This window comes from Cavia porcellus, unplaced genomic scaffold (assembly GCF_034190915.1).
Source record: "Cavia porcellus strain 051 isolate PalLab524CR breed Dunkin Hartley unplaced genomic scaffold, mCavPor4.1 scaffold_6, whole genome shotgun sequence".
In the NCBI taxonomy this organism is placed as follows: domain Eukaryota; kingdom Metazoa; phylum Chordata; class Mammalia; order Rodentia; family Caviidae; genus Cavia; species Cavia porcellus.
The window spans coordinates 71,869,779-71,886,851 of NW_026947489.1; positions in this window are offsets into that span (position 1 = coordinate 71,869,779).

Consider the following 17,073-nt stretch of genomic DNA (forward strand, 5'->3'; position numbering starts at 1 on the left):
GTGAATGTTCTCTCTCTTTTGCTGTAAACAGAACCTGAAAAATCTACTGGAAGTTGTTCCAAGTGGGACAATGAGTGGAGAAGACAGATTCCAAAAGAGAAATAAGGTCCTAAGGGCCCTTAGAAAAAGAGGATTTAGGAAGAGGAGTCAGGTGATTCTGAATGCTGATGTCTCCTAATCTGAATGGGACTGAGAATTACAGTCCTTTTTAATTTTTATTTCCATTGGCAAATATATTTTATATAATAGTCAACAATGACATCATCATTATATAAACTTGCAATGACAAAAGTCTCCAGTTTGTCCTCCCTCTTTTTGAGTATAATCTCATTTTAATGGAAACATTTTGCAGTAAAGGTTTACTGATCCAATTCTGTCAAATTCTGAACACATTTGTTTCTCTCTTTTTAAAAAAAACCTGTTGTTTACAAGTACTATAAGCCAAAGAAAACAAAATTTACATTCCCTCAAGCTTTCTACTACTTACTGCACACCTTCAAATTGAGCTTTTTCTATCCTCTTTCACATTCTGGCACAACCAGACATTTTTACTTGAAGACAAAATCCACTTACTTTGTCCCTCTTTTTTTTTTACTTATTAACAGTCAATTACCTTATCTCTCACTTTTCATACAACATTAAAACTCTCAACAAAACCCTTGAAGTAACTTTCTTTCAGTAGTCTAAAATATATTGAATCATTTCATGTGTTTTCACCACCTTAAAATTCTGCACTTTAAAAACTGCAACTTTCTTAAATGGCTCAATAACAGTATGACATGGTTTCACTTGGTAAAGTTAATATGATTTTAAAAACCCATAAATATGTATATATATATATGCCTATATATACACATTTTAATCAGAAAGAAAAATAAATTTTAAAAGGCATGCTGAGGTTGCAAGTAGTCAGTTAAAGACTAAAACATTAAACAAGACACCACAAAAGACAAGACAAACATTAAAAACACAAATGAAGGTTTTTTTGTCCACTGTCCATTGACCTAAAGGGAAACAATTTTTATTATGACCCTTGAGTCCAATAAGCCACATGGAGCCTATAACAGAAAAAATTCAAAAGGGGTAAAGGAAACCCCAGAGTTAGTAACAGATTCAACAGATTCAAATGAGCAGACAGCTCCAAAGTACAGAAACACTGAACAGAAAGATAAACAGGCAAAAAGGCCCAAATTACAAATGGGCCAAAAGCCCCCAGAAGGTGTCCCACTCTGGTGCAGAAGGAGCACTAGGCTCATCTGCAGTTACAAATGTGCACACCCAAATTACAAATGGGCAAAAAGACCCAAGTACTTACAGATGTTAAGCTGATTGGTGAAGAATAATTTGGGGAGAGGTCCCAGAGGTATCCCGGATGAACTCCCAAATGTTGGACCCCAAAAATGAGATCCTGAGATGTTGTCCAAAAAAACGAGGCAAGACATCTTTTAAAAGAAAAAGGAGTGCTTTATTTAGGCTGTAACCAGCGACACAGTGCAGTTGGAGTTTGCAAAGCTGTGTAACCAGGTTAAAATTTTGTCAGGCTTATAAAGGGATAAACCTCAAAGTTAGGGGTGGGGGGAAAATTAGATTGAGGAAGACCTTTGTTCCCTTTTAGCTTGAGGACAGAATTTCTTGCTTAGTCAGTTGCCTTGAGGAAATTTTCACAGCTGGTGATCAACGAGTTCCTTATTTACAGGAACTTGGTGACTTGTGGTCAGCTAATTCCAGGAACAACTGTCTTCACAAGAAGGGGACAAAGGTTGAGACAGACTATAGGTAACTCGAGGTCCACTGACTCCAGGAACAATTGTCCCTCAGGAACAATTGTCCCTCACAAAGGGAACAAAGGTTAACCAAAGAGGTTACCAGTGTGATGGTGCATATAGAACAGTATGGCAGCATTTAGGTTAATTTATAACAATGTAGTGGTTGCTCCAAGGTGGTCAGCTGCAAGAAACAGCTGCTTTAGCAAAGGGAGTTACAACGTAATTAGGGCAAATAACTAGGGCATAGGTGAGCATAGATCTTGATGACAATGCTTTTTTTTTTTAGAGCATAACAATATATATTTTAAAAATTCTCCTGAAATTTAAGATATCAAATTCAGGCTTCTTGTTATTATCTGAAGGTTCAACAATTCACTTGAGTAGTCTTAAGTTTTATGATTTTAAAGAGAATTTCTGGGGAGAGGAAGGAGAGAAATTAAAAAAAGAATGAGGAGGAGAATTGGAAGACAAGCAATGTAAGATTAAGTGGAACAAACATTGAAATGTGAATGAACAATGTAAGAAATTTGATGAAAAAATCCATAAACCATGTTCAAGAAACAGGAATCTTTTTCTAGTTGTTTGTATTACTTAGATAACTTGCACAACTTAGGCACTTTCTACAGCCATTCTTGTTATGTTTCCCCATGCTTATAGTGGTTATGTGTTTACTTTTGCAGAGAACCAGAATGACTTCAGTAGTCCTGTCACACTCCCATGGAAGTAGCCAACAGTGTCACTGAATTTATATTTCTGGGACTTTCCCAAGATCCTAAAATGCAATTGATGTTCCTTGCCCTGTTCCTCCTCTTCTACACTGTGACTATGGTGGGAAATTACTCATTTTGCTTGCAGTCTCTTCTGATCCTCAGCTGTATACACCCATGTATTTCTTCTTTAGAAACATATCCTTTGAGGACATTGCCTATTCCTCAGCCACAACACCCAAGATGATCACAGATTTTGTTTCTGAGAAAAAGACTATTTCTTATTGGGGCTGTATAATGCAGAAGTTTATCTTCCACTTTTTTGGTTGTGCTGAGATTTTTTTTTTGACTATCATCGCTTTTGACTGCTATGCTGCTACCCAATCCATTACACTTCCATTATGAGTGTCAATGTTTGTACCACACTGGCCTCAGTGTCCTGGCTGGGAGCTCTCAGTCATTCCTTTTTTCAGACTCTCCTGACCTTTCAGCAGCCCTTCTGCAATGCATAGACCATAGACCAGTAATTTTCTGATGTACATCCAGTCTTAAAACTTGCCTGTGCTGATACAACCCTTGTAAACATGTTGGTGGTTGCCAACAGTGGTCTTATCTCTGGGTTTTTTCCTCATTCTTTTGAGGACATAGTCATCCTATTTAGTTTTCAGAAATGATCTGCAGAAAACCAATACAAAGCTCTATCTGTAGATCTCACTTTCTTCGTCATCCCTTGTATCTGTACATATCTTTGTCCATCCACAACTTTCCCACTGGAAAAAGCTGTGTCTGTGTTTATACCACTACCATCCTGATGCTAGACTCACTCATCTACACTCTGATGGATGAATATGTAAAGAATGCCATGAAGAGGCTATAGAATTGAATTATCTCTTTAAAGGAAAATCAGAAGGGATAGCTTGTAAAATTAGAGAGTTAGTGAATAGCTTCAATGGCCCAAAGTTATCAATAATTTCAAGGACTAGTCTACCAAAGTCAACTATCTTTTACTTTTCAGTTAGCAAAGAATTATTTGAGACTATTTTGTAGTGGACTATACTTAAACTATTTTTTTAGGTACTAAGGATCAAACTCACAAACTTGCACTTATGAGGCAGCTGCTTATGCCACTGAGCCATATCCCCAGCCCTATAAATATATTTTTTACATAATGGCAAGGTTTATTCTCTTATTAGTGGAGTGAAAGAGTAAGCCTTTGCTGCCACAGTTAAAAGAGCTTTAGAGCTCTTCTAATTACATAAGCTCTTCTAAATTGTAATTCAATGACTTAAGATGTTGATAAATTAAAAGATATTCCCAAGAAATCCGATAATTTCTCTCAGAAAAGTTTTACCTCCCAGGTGCTGCATTCCTGTCTCTTCCTTTCTTTTTTTCTTTCTTCTATTAGTCTTTCCCCACTAAGATCCCAATATCTAACAGAGAATCTTTCTATAGATTAGTTTTCCATTTCTCTCCTAATATCTAGGAATAATCACATAAGTAATGACAGCAACTACTTCATCATCTCAACCACATTCAGTAAGATGTGTATCTGCTTCAGTGATCTGAAACATCATTATGGTACAAGATACTACTATTTAGATTCAGATTTATTTCTGAGCTATAAATTCTATTCTAATTTTCTTTTGTGGTGATCCTTTGTTGTTGACTTTCCCAGTGGCAAAATGACTGGGACATTTTGTAGAATTAGCTGTAATTATAATTATAATACAATATGACAAATGTAGGTGTGGAAATACACTTACACACAATGAAGAATGTTACTATAAACTGACCAAGTGTCCAAGAAATGCAAAGAGGGTTGGGGAACATTTTACATATTTTAAGGCAGGGTTTAGAAAATCCTCTTGTAGAATTTGAGTATTCTCCTCCTTTAGTACTGATACTATTTTTCAGTAAGATAATTTTTCCCAGTACTTAACCTAGTTTAGTTAAAGCAGATAAAATGAATTAACATTTAAATTATTGAAATGACTAAGTACAGTAGGTGTAGTTCCATTACAAATTTTTAGTAAAAACTATTTTGAATTTACAAAAAGAACAAAATGAAATAAGCAAATATTCTTTATAGGGTGTTAGTAAAGCTGGTGAATACCTCGTTTTTCTCAATATTTTGGAATATGTATTTTTATTCTTAAGAATTGCTTTAGATTTTGTTTCATAACTCAATTCTCAAGCATATTATGATATTTATTTTAAATCAACATTAATTTTCTATATGTCTAAGAGGAATCTGTATATGAATATAAAATGTTAACAGACACTTTTTTTCTTGTTAAGTGATTTTTATCTCATTTTCACAAAAGCACTGGTATGAATAATGTATAGTTCTTGTTTCAGACTCTGTATTATGCAGATGATTTAATAGTAGGGATTTACCAGTTTTCCAATTGCCACCACAGTCTTCATTGTCCCTTCTGTTTTCTTAGTAGTGGAAGCCTTACATTGTTTATGGCAGGCCTGCAAAAGTATTACATTATCCTGTCCTTCTTAAAGAAGGTATAGACAATATATTAATAGTAACTGTTAGGGAGGACTTCAGAAAAACTCTTTAAAATGGATTTTCTATGCATTAGTGCTTCCATATAGAATCATCATTGACCTTTTGTTGCAATCTTTATATTTTTCACTTGTCAAACTATTATTCTACCCTTTGTATAACTCTTCATTTCTAAAATAAAACCACATTTAAATTATACTAAAATGGTAAGCTACATTAGTTTTCCATTTCTCTCCTAATATCTAGGAATAATCACATAAGTAATGACAGCAACTACTTCATCATCTCAACCGCATTCAGTAAGATGTGCATCTGCTTCAATGATCTGAAACATCATTATGGTACAAGATACTACTATTTAGATTCAGATTTATTTCTGAGCTATAAATTCTATTCTAATTTTCTTTTGTGGTGATCCTTTGTTGTTGACTTTCCCAGTGGCAAAATGACTGGGACATTTTGTAGAATTAGCTGTGCATTCTTCTCCTAGTTCATTTGTGGTAAAGATTGTGGAGTGTCTGTGGTGGTTGTAAGATGTGCTGATGTCCTCAGTAAAGAAAGCCACTGGAGTCCTGGAGCACTGAAGACCACACTGGTTCCTACATATGATTGAGACCCCAAACCATCATCCTTCCTCTTAGTTTGTATTTTTTCCAGACATCTAACCTGTGTCAATTCTTTCAGGGACCTGAGTAGAGCGAGACTGAAAGCATTTGCTTGGACCTTGGCCCAGGAGGCTGGCTAAGCATATCATTACTCCACTCAGCTTTTCAGGCTGACAGTGCATGAGGTAGATGTTGTAGCTTTTTCACTATAAACACTATCAGCCTGGGGTTTAAGGTGATATAGGCAAAATCAAACTTTTTCCTACCTTTTTCTGTGTTTCTTCTGTTTATTTCTTCCCATAGAAAGGCTTTCGAAATGCTTTCTATTGAAATTTATTTTATGATTTTTTTAAATAGTGCATGTTTTTTCAATAAATTACTTTTTTGTTATTAACAATTAAATATTGTAAATTCTGTAGTTATAAATACACATGCAAGTAAAAATTGATGCTTGCTATCTTATTTTCAGGTTTTTTCAAACAGGTTCTCACTATGTAGTACAGGCTGACCTTGAATTCATTATGTAGCCCATGATGGTTTTGAACCACTGTGACCTCAGCCTCCCCAGTGCTTGCACTAGAAACATGCGCCTTCATATCCAGATAGATAAAGCAATGAAATGAAAGATGCTAATTTTAATGAAAATTTTATTTAAATTAACATTATTTATATGTTTTTTGTAGAACATTTCTAAATGTATTGTTGGATGTATTATAGAATTTTATTTTTCTATTGTTCTTCATTGCTTTTTTTTTTTACCAATTTCTTTTTTCTTTTTTTAATTTTTGTACCAGGGATTGAACTCAGAACCAAGTACTTGCAGGTAAACACTCATGCTGCTAAGCTATGTCCTCACATTTTTTTCTTTTAACAATTTCAAGTTGTATATTTTATTCTAATTTAGTTTCAAACAATTAATCTCAAGGGGACAATTTCTGAAAGATGTGAGATTGCAGTGTTTAATAGAATAAAATTGATAGAACCTGATATCATTTATTAAAAAACATTTAACTTGTTAAAGTTGCCTGTGAATCACTAAATGAGCATGACAGTGTGGGAATGAAGGCTGCCTATCTAGTAAAATGCAATTTAGTTGATCACAATCATTAACATTTGCAGCATACTGTTATTAAGGTCAATTTGTCCAGAAGGAGTGAGCCTAACAAAATCCTTCTGTTATGTCATTGATCATCTAGCATACAATCCAGATTCTTATGTAGAAGAATAATTACCAGAGTGAATATATTATTTTTAGCTGAAAAACTGAACGCTACTTTCCAAGTTTCCTCAAGGAGTGAGTCAGTGTAAGTTGACTTATGAAAATAAGGATTATTTCTCACTTGTTCATCACTACACCTGGTGCCTACTATGAATCTGACATATAAGTAGTTATTCCGTTCATATAGAAAACATGGAATACAACTACAAACATTCCTTAAACAAATAAGTTAGTATGTAAAGATGTCTTTGCAAACCTGAGAAACTTTTAACATTTTATGCAATATTGGAGTAGACACATATTTATTTTTCTAAAAATGCAGAATTCTTTAAGTGATACAGTTTTTTGATATAGTGGACCTGAATGATAATAATAGATTAGAGCACATATCATACATCATAACCTTTTCCATCTGCAACTCTGGAAAACTAGTCATTTGCCTTAGTTGTCTTGTGCAAAGCAAAATAGTGTTCCTCTATTCACTTGATGAAACACACATAAAATTTGAAATTATTCTCTCAGGATTTTTATTCTTATCTGGCCTTCTCTGGCCTCCAAAGGATTGATGGTCATAGTTACAATCCATGGTAGAGTTATATCATTGTTACATCAGGACTGGAACTGTTGTATACAAAACCAGACAAGACAAAGACCTATGTACTTGATGTGGAAAGAAGTGTCTTCTACCCACCACAGCTATAGTTTCTGTCTATACCAAGGCTGGTGGAGCAATTGATAGGTAGAAGAATGTTATTATGTTTACATAAATCACTATTTTTGGGGCAATGAAACAGTTACAGTGATAGGAATATGTATGTACAATGTTCGCAGAGCAGTGGTGACAAGCATGTCTTCCAGTGAGGAAATCCTCTAGTGAAATTTGTGACAATGTAAGCAGGAATTAGCCACCTAAAGTGTGGAAAGACTCTTTCTACTGCACTGATTCTAGCAACTAAACTATTGTAAAGTCATTTCCAAATGGGACATTGAGGAGACATTTGCATGATGAGTTATTCTTAGATGTGTTCAGACTGAGAATGCACTTTTGATTTATGGGTACTCAAAGAGGACTCTGGAAATTTGAACCTTGTCATTTTTTCAATGAGGTAAGGAGCGGCCTAACGTGCCTGAACAAAAGTTTTGGAAACTTTATTTTAATTTTTCCAGATGGGCAAAAGAATAGGGTAGTCAAGTTGAGGATTGAGATGTTTTATTTTGAAAATATTAGAATTCATAATAGTAACAACTTTGAAAGTGAATAAGAAAGTCAAAGAAGATACAATACCAAAAAGACTCTTGCTTGAAAGGAATCATATGCAGTTGGTAGCTTAAAAATAGATTTCAGGAAACAAAATTAAGACCAGGGATCAGAGTAGGAAAAGCTAACTGAATAAGTAAAAACAATTAGGTTTGGGAAGTATATAAAACATATTTTTCAAAATTATTTATTCACTTATTAATCTATAATCCATTTAATTGTTCAACTATCCACTTTCTGTCAAAATATAAACAATCCAGTAAGATAAAATTTCTAGTGGAGGTGTTTACAGACTACTGCTATAGAAATCTAAATGACATCTTTGTGAAGATTGTTAGAAATAACTCAACAAAATTTCAGGCACTTTGGAAAGGAGGCTTTCTGAGAACAGTCAAGGGATTAAACAACAGATTTACAGCAGTCACATAAAACTATGATTCTGGAAAACAGAGAATGGGCAGTAGTAGTAGAAGTCAGATGTTCCTGGTCTCCTTCTCCTTTTGTATTTTAGACTTTTTCTTCTTTCTATTTTACTAGCACATGTGTATTTCAGATAATAAATACATTCATAGTGTGAAGTTGGTAATATACATACTGCATCTTAGTATTTAGTATTTCCCTTTCTCCTTTGCTCCCTCTCTTCTTCCATTCCTGAATCCCCTTTCCATTTGAAAAAGATTTATATCCTTGTGTTGGCATAGCCTATTTATTTATTTATTCATAAATTTTGAAAGAGAGTTTCATGAAGTTGCCCAAATTGGGTTCAAACTTGTGATCCTCCTGTTTTAGTGTCCTAGAATGCTGGAATTACACATGTGAGCTACTACATTTTATCACTGCTAATGTTTTAGTGTAACATCTTATATAGTATGTTCTTTCCTAGATTGTGCTGTCTTGAAATAGAAGACTGTTGGATACACACACGCACACACTCACATACACACATATATATATATATAAATATATATATACATACATGTATATGATGAACATTCTTCACATAGATTTTGTGTTCTTTGTTCGCAGTGTACAAGGATAATAGTTGGAGACAGAGAAGCTTAAACAGTTATTTTGGAAGCCATATGCTGGGGTGATAATTTTCCTATGGAGCTTTAAAGTCAGAGATGATAAAAGTAATAATAGTTTATTAGATATAGTCTGTGTGCTAGATATTTTTCTAAGCTTTATGTACATTCACTTATAAATATGTATAGTAATACCTATAAAGTAGACACTATTTATTGAGTTGCACGATGGTGTCATTGAGGCAGATAAAGGTCAGTTACCCAAGGTCCCACAGCTAGTAAGTAATTCAGCTATACTTAGAACACAGACTACTGTTCCATATTTTTTACAAAAGTTATACTCAAACAGCAAATGATCCTCAAAACTTCTCTTGTTGCCTTTTTTCTGATTCTGGTATTATCTGTATATGTTAAGTCAAGATAATTATGCCTCTTTATATTTTCTGCTACTAATTGATGTGATATGCAAGATTCTGAATCTCCACATACCTACCTACATAATAAAATCCCTTTGTTGTTATCTCACACAATAAAATAGTTGTGCTTGATAATTTAAGAGTAGAAAAGTAAAATCAAGTTATTTCTCTTAGATGTTGTGTATATCCATGATGTCAAATAATCACAGTTTCTCTGCCCGGTCACTCACATAATTCTCATTTAACCTTTCTGGAATTTGTTCTCAATTTTATCACTTACAAAATCTTTGAATTTTAGATGTAGACTTTCCCATCCAATTCTAATTAAAATCCTCTATTTTGTAGAAGTTTGAGTAACATTCTTAACATCCCAAAAACTTGGTGGCTGAGCTGTGTGTGAATGCAAATTCTTCAGTTACTGGTCAGTGCTCTTCCAGGTATCTTCCAGATTGGAGTATGAGTCATTATTCCCTGCATGACACCTGATCCTTGTTATAATTAGTTATTTAGTAAGACTCTGGAGCAGATTTGAAAGCCTAAATCAGTTTTCTTCTCTGAGGAAAGGTTTTCAAAAAGCACCATTAAAAATTCTTCATAGATATTTTATAGTGTTTTGACCTATGATAGCTACGTAATCTAAAATTGTATATTATTACATATAGAAGACATACAAGATTGGTATCTTTTCTTTGCACAGCTTCCTATTCCTTAATCAATCACTGTAGCTTTTCTTTTTCCCATTTTCTTTGTCTCTCACTTTCAGTTTAATGTTTCTTCCTGATGTCACTGAAGTAAATACTGAAATTATTTCTTCCAATTATGCATTTTGTAGTGACCAAGAATGGCTACGGTGAGTGACTTCTTACTCTGGAAGACATTGGCTTATTCATTTACATATTTATTCAAGGAAAGATAATGCATAATAGCTGTAGATGACAGCTAATTTAAATGTTAGCCTCATGTAAGAGTATTGGTTCATCTTTTACTACTTCAGGATCTCTGCAACACCTTTTTAGAACTATCAAATTGGGATACGTATTCTCCATGTACTAAGAGATGGGTAGATACGTAGATGAATATTACATGTTAGTGAGGGATTTCTGCACATTTTTTTCCCTCAATGTACTGGTTCCCTTGAGTAAGGACTAGAATTCTCTTACTTAGGGGAGTGGACCTTATACTCCTAGGTATTTTCACAGTCATCCTCTAGATATTACATCCCTGCAGATTAAGTAAAGAAAAGGAGCTCATTAGGTCTTGTTAGAAGAGGAATAGACTTGCATCAAGAAATTTAGAAGTATCTGAATGATAGAAGTATCTGATTTAGAAGTATCTGAAATTTAGAAGTATCTGAATGATGCAGCAAAACCTTCTGAGCACGGGGCTGGGGATTTAGCTCAGCAGCATAAGTGCCTGCCTTGCAAGCGTGCAGTCGTGAGTTTGATCCCCGGTACCAGTAAACAAAACAAAAACCTTCTGAGCAACCTGTGTAGCTGGTTTACAATAAACACTAGTTTGGAATAGACACATTTCCTGAATGGCAGTTTTGAAAAGAAATGCTGTAACTCAGTCTCTATTGATGTTGTATTCTCCCAAAATTGTCCATGAACATAATAATTTGTTTCTCTGCACTTCATTGGCAAAAAGCCAATAGGCTATGGCTAAATATATATTGTAGATTCAGTCACATTTCACTAGGAACCTGGAATGACACTTGATAAGTTTCATTTTAGACACAGAAGATATGAAATTTTCATTTGAAATTGCCATAAAAAGCTCAGATTCCAGCTAGCTTTGGAGATTTGAAAATGACAAGTAATCCACTATTAAGAATCTTACCATTTGTATTTCCTAAACATTTCTTAAATGTTCATTTGTCTAAATAGCTCTTACTACATCTTTAATTAAAACTTGTAATTTTTTCTGCAATCTTGTCTCACCCAAATTCTATTCACATAGCATCCAAGATGATTTTTCTGAATTGTAAATATCATTAAGCAAGTCTCTGAATTTTATACTAAAATACATTTGGAGCTATTTAGACCAAATATTCTTGCTGTGAGCTACATTACTTGATCTTTGGCCAACTCTTTATTCTATTCTTGTTCCTGTATGCACTGCAAGGAAAATTTTCCTTGACAAGGGTCTTTATATTCATAATATGATTTTCTTCTTATTTTCAGAGTTAGTTGAAATGTCAATTAGTCAGAGAAGCTTTTCTAAAACATTCGTTCTATTGCCACACACCACCACCACAACTTACTCTCTATCATTGTTTCCCTTTCATTTCCTTCTTATATAATCTTGTCACTGCTGGTAATTTGTTTTGCTAATTTATGCTTTATTTGTTTATGTTGCTACTGGTCTGTCTATAGGTCCAGAAGTTTAGTTAAATGGAAGCTCAGCCTTCTTTACTCACTGAGGTAGGCTTAGTAGTTAACATACACTAGTTACTCCATAATTATTTCTTGAGTAAACAAATGAATAATTTGTGGAAGTAACACTGAATTATGTATTTTGGGATAGAGTGTTGAATATAATGTAAAGGATTTGTTTTGATGTGTGTTAAATGACAAATGCTGGCTGGAGTCCAAATTGTTTATGAGGCCATAGTTAACAGAGGAAACACTTTTGTCTTTCAATGAGCAAGTGACATGTTTGGATGATACATGTGTGGATGACATGTGTAGTGGCTGAATAATGTTAGCTTGGGAACTGGGGGCTACATTGACCTCCTGATTGTTGGACTCAGATGCCACAACAGAATGTCTCTTTTCAACTTGGTGAATGTGAGTAGCAGATGAAGTATGCATGCCCTGCATTTTCTTCTTAAAGAATCAATAAAATTCACCTTTGTTCTTAAAGCAAGGAAGGTATCATTAGTTTCTAATTTTATATTGTGTTTTGAACATTGAAATACAAAAAAAATCTCTTTGACACTTTCTGATGAAATAATCCTTTCGGTTTGTAATACCCAAATGTGTTTGTCTTCCTAAAATGTCAGCACACACCAAGTTAAATTATTTCTTTCTAGATTAGTGCTTTTCCCACTTTCTTTTTTGACAGTGTAGGTACAGAAGAAGATAGAGAAGAAAGGGTGACTGACAAAAATCAGAATAATGTTGTTGCCCATGAAACTAAAACAAATAGTTTGGGTCCTAATAATACTGTTTACTGCTTTGAAATGTTTATCTCTTTTCTGTAACAAGAATGTAGTTGTTTAATTAAGAAAAAATAAAAAATGTAGTCATTTCCATATGTTTTTATAATAGCAAAATATCCAAATGAACTTACTAATCATAAAGGTCTAGATGCTCAATAAATTTAATTTCTTGATTGTTAGAAACCGACAGTTTACTCACCCATAAATCTTGTGAGCTAACAATTATACATGTGTTGGGTTGTTATTTTTATAATGCTACATGCTGCCTCTTTCAGGCAAGTTGTGAAATGCTTATTTCCTGGAAATCCATCTTCAGATAACCATGTTTTTAAGAAAGGTGAAATTTGGATACGAGAGGCACTATTTTGTTTTTATTAAAATAAATCTAAACTGAATTTAAAATTTTTATGTCTTACCAAGTATGATTAACTAAGGCACTGGAGCTCATACCGGACAATTTATAAACATAGAGCTACTGCCTTGTTAAATTGTCTCATACTATTGAGCTTTATGAGATTTTGTTTTTCTGCCTCTTTTCTTGCCATGAGATTCCTGGAAAACATTGATCTTTTCTTTGTGTATCTCTTTGTATTGTCAACTTTTCTCCCCAATACAATGCTTCTGTAGCATACTGGAAGTCATATGTATATCAAAATTATGTAAAATTGAGTCAGTAGGTTTTAAGGAATAAATATTGGATTTCTTTAGTTGATAACTTATGTGGCACCAATAAATATCTGTCTCATGTGTTTGTATTCATAAAACTAACTTTTATTTTGTGTTTTCTTTTTATAAGAAACACTGATGAGAAGCAGCATTATAATATATTGCATCAGGAACACAAAATCAACTTTATAGTACTGGATGCTGGTTACAAGATATTTTTAGAGTAGCAGTTTTGAGTATTATCAAAAAGAAGCAAATATAGGCAAAGTAAAAACTATTTCATTTTTCTGCAAAAAGTTTCCTCCTCTCTAGTAATGTCAGGTTCAATACTGAATCTTGGAGAAAATTGTGAAAATGATATTATTCCTAGTTTCTCTTTGAAATAGCAGAGGTGATACTTATAGTACAATACACTTTCTTGAGAATAATATTTACTGATAACTACAATTTTTCCTTACCTTTTTGAAACAGTGATATGATGGGTATTGAGGATTTGATCACAGATTTTTTGATTAACAATCTTTGTTACTATACTGTGTCTGTTTACCTGTTACCTAGGAATAAGGTGTAAAATTCAATTATTCACAACACTTAAAGTCCTGGGAAAACTTCTACAAAGCAAGGGTAAACTACTGGCAAATCAATACTTGTAACATTGTAGTATAAGTTTAAGCTTACTAGTGGGTAAGATTTCCAAACCAAAAAGATCTAAGAAACATTAGGCTGCATTTTCCCTCATCAGTCTTAATTTTAACTAACAGAAAGCTGTCCATATTGTTTATTAAAACAGATATTTAGAGGAAAAGTTAATATTGTTTCATTAAAAATAGAATCTTATAGAATTAAAAATTTGATTTTCAGATATGTCACCCACTCTATATGGTGTCAGTGTTTTTAACTGATATGATCATTTCTTAATTAGATTTTCAAATGTAAAATGAGGAAATCAGATGTATCGTAATGCAGTCTCTTAATGACAGGTAACATATGGAAATTTTAAAATCATTAATGTAATTCTACTTATGTGTTATTTGGAATAACTGAAATTTCTTTCTCATAGCCTTTTTTTTTTTTTTTTGCAAAATTTTAATTGGAAGAAATGGAACCTGGAAATTGCACAAGGGTTACAGAATTTATTCTCACTGGTCTAATCACAGACCCAGGAGATACAACTAGGCCTATTTGTTATATTTTTATCCTTTTATCTGTTCATTCTTCCAGGGAATATCCTTATCATTTGCATCACCAGTCTCGATCCCATCTCACTTCTCCCATGTATTTCCTGCTGGCTAACTGGCCTTTCTTGATATTTGGTACTCCTTCCCTACTTCTCCTAAAATTCTTGTAGATTTCTTCGTGGAAAGGAAGACAATCTTCTGTGGGTGCATCACACCGCTCTTCTTTTCACACTTTATCAAGGCCTCGGAGATGTTCTTGCTCACAGTGATGGCCTTTGACCATTATGCTATCTGCCACCCGCTCCACTATGCTAGCATCATGAATCAATGTCTGTGCTGTGTCCTGCTGGCTGGCTCTCTCCTGGATAAGGGGCTTCATTCATTCCATAATACAGGCAGCTCTCATTGTTCTACTCCCTGTCTGGGGACCCAATGAATTAGACAGTTACTTCTGTGACATCACACAAGTTGTTTGGAATGTTTGTGTCAACCCCTTCCTAGAATAGTTAGTGATGATCTTTAGCAGCGGCCTGATCTCTGTGGTGTGTTTCATTGCTTTGCTAATGTCCTATATCTTCCTTCTGGTCAAAAAGTAGTACGATAAATACTTGCTTACTTAGAAATACCAGCTGAAATTAGAAAATAATGTTGGAATGGGATACAAAGAAAGTGGCAAACTACTAAGCTGTAGTTCATAGAATGTTTGATTGAAATAAAGAAGAGGGTAATTTTACAATTCTCACCAGGGCAAAGTCTGGAACTGTTTTGTTGTGAACTGCTATTCGCTTTTTGTACTGCTAAACATTGCTAAACATCCTACAAGGTGCAGGTCAGCCTCCCTGCCCTAAATATCTGACACCAAATGTCAATAGAACCAAATGTGTGAAATTCCTGACTTAGGCAATAAGCAGAATAAGGCAAATTACTGTATGAGAACTACATATTAAACAATCCTGTCATACCCAGTCATTTATTTATTTTCTTCCTTTTTTTTATACCTGGAATCAAACTTAGGACCCTGTGCTTGCCAGGAAGGCACTGTGCCATTGAGTTATATACCCAGCCCCTACATAGTGTTCCCCATGAAATAACCTAGTACAATCAGCAGTGCTATGGACAGTTTGTCAGTAGACTCCTTAACTCACGTAAAATTATTTTCTCTTAATTTAAAAAATCTTTTAATTCTTTTCAGTTTTAACTATTTATTCTTTCTCTTAAAACTCTTGAATTTTTTTAAAATTTAAAATTACTGATATCTAGATTAAGTACCAATATGTTGGCAAATGCAAATTGCAATTGTATTTTAAATTATATTAAATTGTGGGAAAATTTGGAACACTAATTCTACCTCATGGCTTTCTGCTTACCTCAATATTAATAAAAGAAAATTTTCTATTATTTCTGATAAAAAGAAAACTACTTTATTATTTAAATAAAATTAAAAATTTCATGTGTTGTAATTTCTAAAATAATGAATTTTCATTTAATTAGAATTTCAGTGTATGTTCACATAAAGAATAGCATAAACATCACTGGCTAGCTTTTTTTTTATCTCCCAGAGATTTGAATTTCTCTTTGACAAAGTTTATAGTTTTAGCCTCCCAGTTCCACTGGAAGCAGACCAGTTGGCTTATAATCCTTGCTTAATAGTCTCATTAACTTTCATTATGCAAATGGTAAGTGGAGCAAAAACTACAAAATTGTTCAGACAAGTGTAACCTTCAGATTTTACATCCAGGAAAACTTATATTTAAATTAAAAGGCTACAAGTTTTGAATATACAAAAAAATCGAAGAACACTACTTTAAAGAACTTTTTTTGAAGAAATTACCAGACAACAAACTTTATTCAACAATTTAAAATCTAAAAAACTAGGACATAAAGCCAGGTACAAAATTTTGAATATGCTAAGCATAATTTTAGGGTCATTAAACTGCGTTAAGATATAAAACACAGGTTAAATGTAGGGTTTTCCATGCAAAGTAGGGTAAAATGCCATGACGAAGCGGTGAGGACAGAAATGTACTCCATTTCCATCCAGCAGTAGGTTAGATGGCTCTATTGAACCTGTTACTGAAAACAAACCCACACATCAGGTAAATGTCTCTGAAAACACCTGGCTGATCAATAAAAATTAATCCCCAAACCATACCGAAAACTGAGAATCTATAACTCAGAAGACACTGGAAATCCACTCCAAGAAAGAAAGAAAATTGGAAAACAAGAGAAATAAATAAATAGAAATCATTGTTCACCAGTTTTTATTCCAAAGGCTTGAGTTCTTTTTTCAATGCAGAAATATAGCTTCTGTGGTGCAGTTGTGAGGACGACAAGTCAAGAGTTCACCCTGTGATAATTTATACACCTAACTTAAGGCCAAAGGGTTCAGGGTAATAGGTAAACAGTTTTTTAAAAATTCACTATGAACAGATGTGAGAGAAAAGACTTGTGAATCTGTACTGGCCATTAGGGCTTTTTCTTTGTATATTTAAAATTTTACAGTTTTACTATGATATGTCTAAGAGTTGATGATTTTAGCTCCTGATTTATTT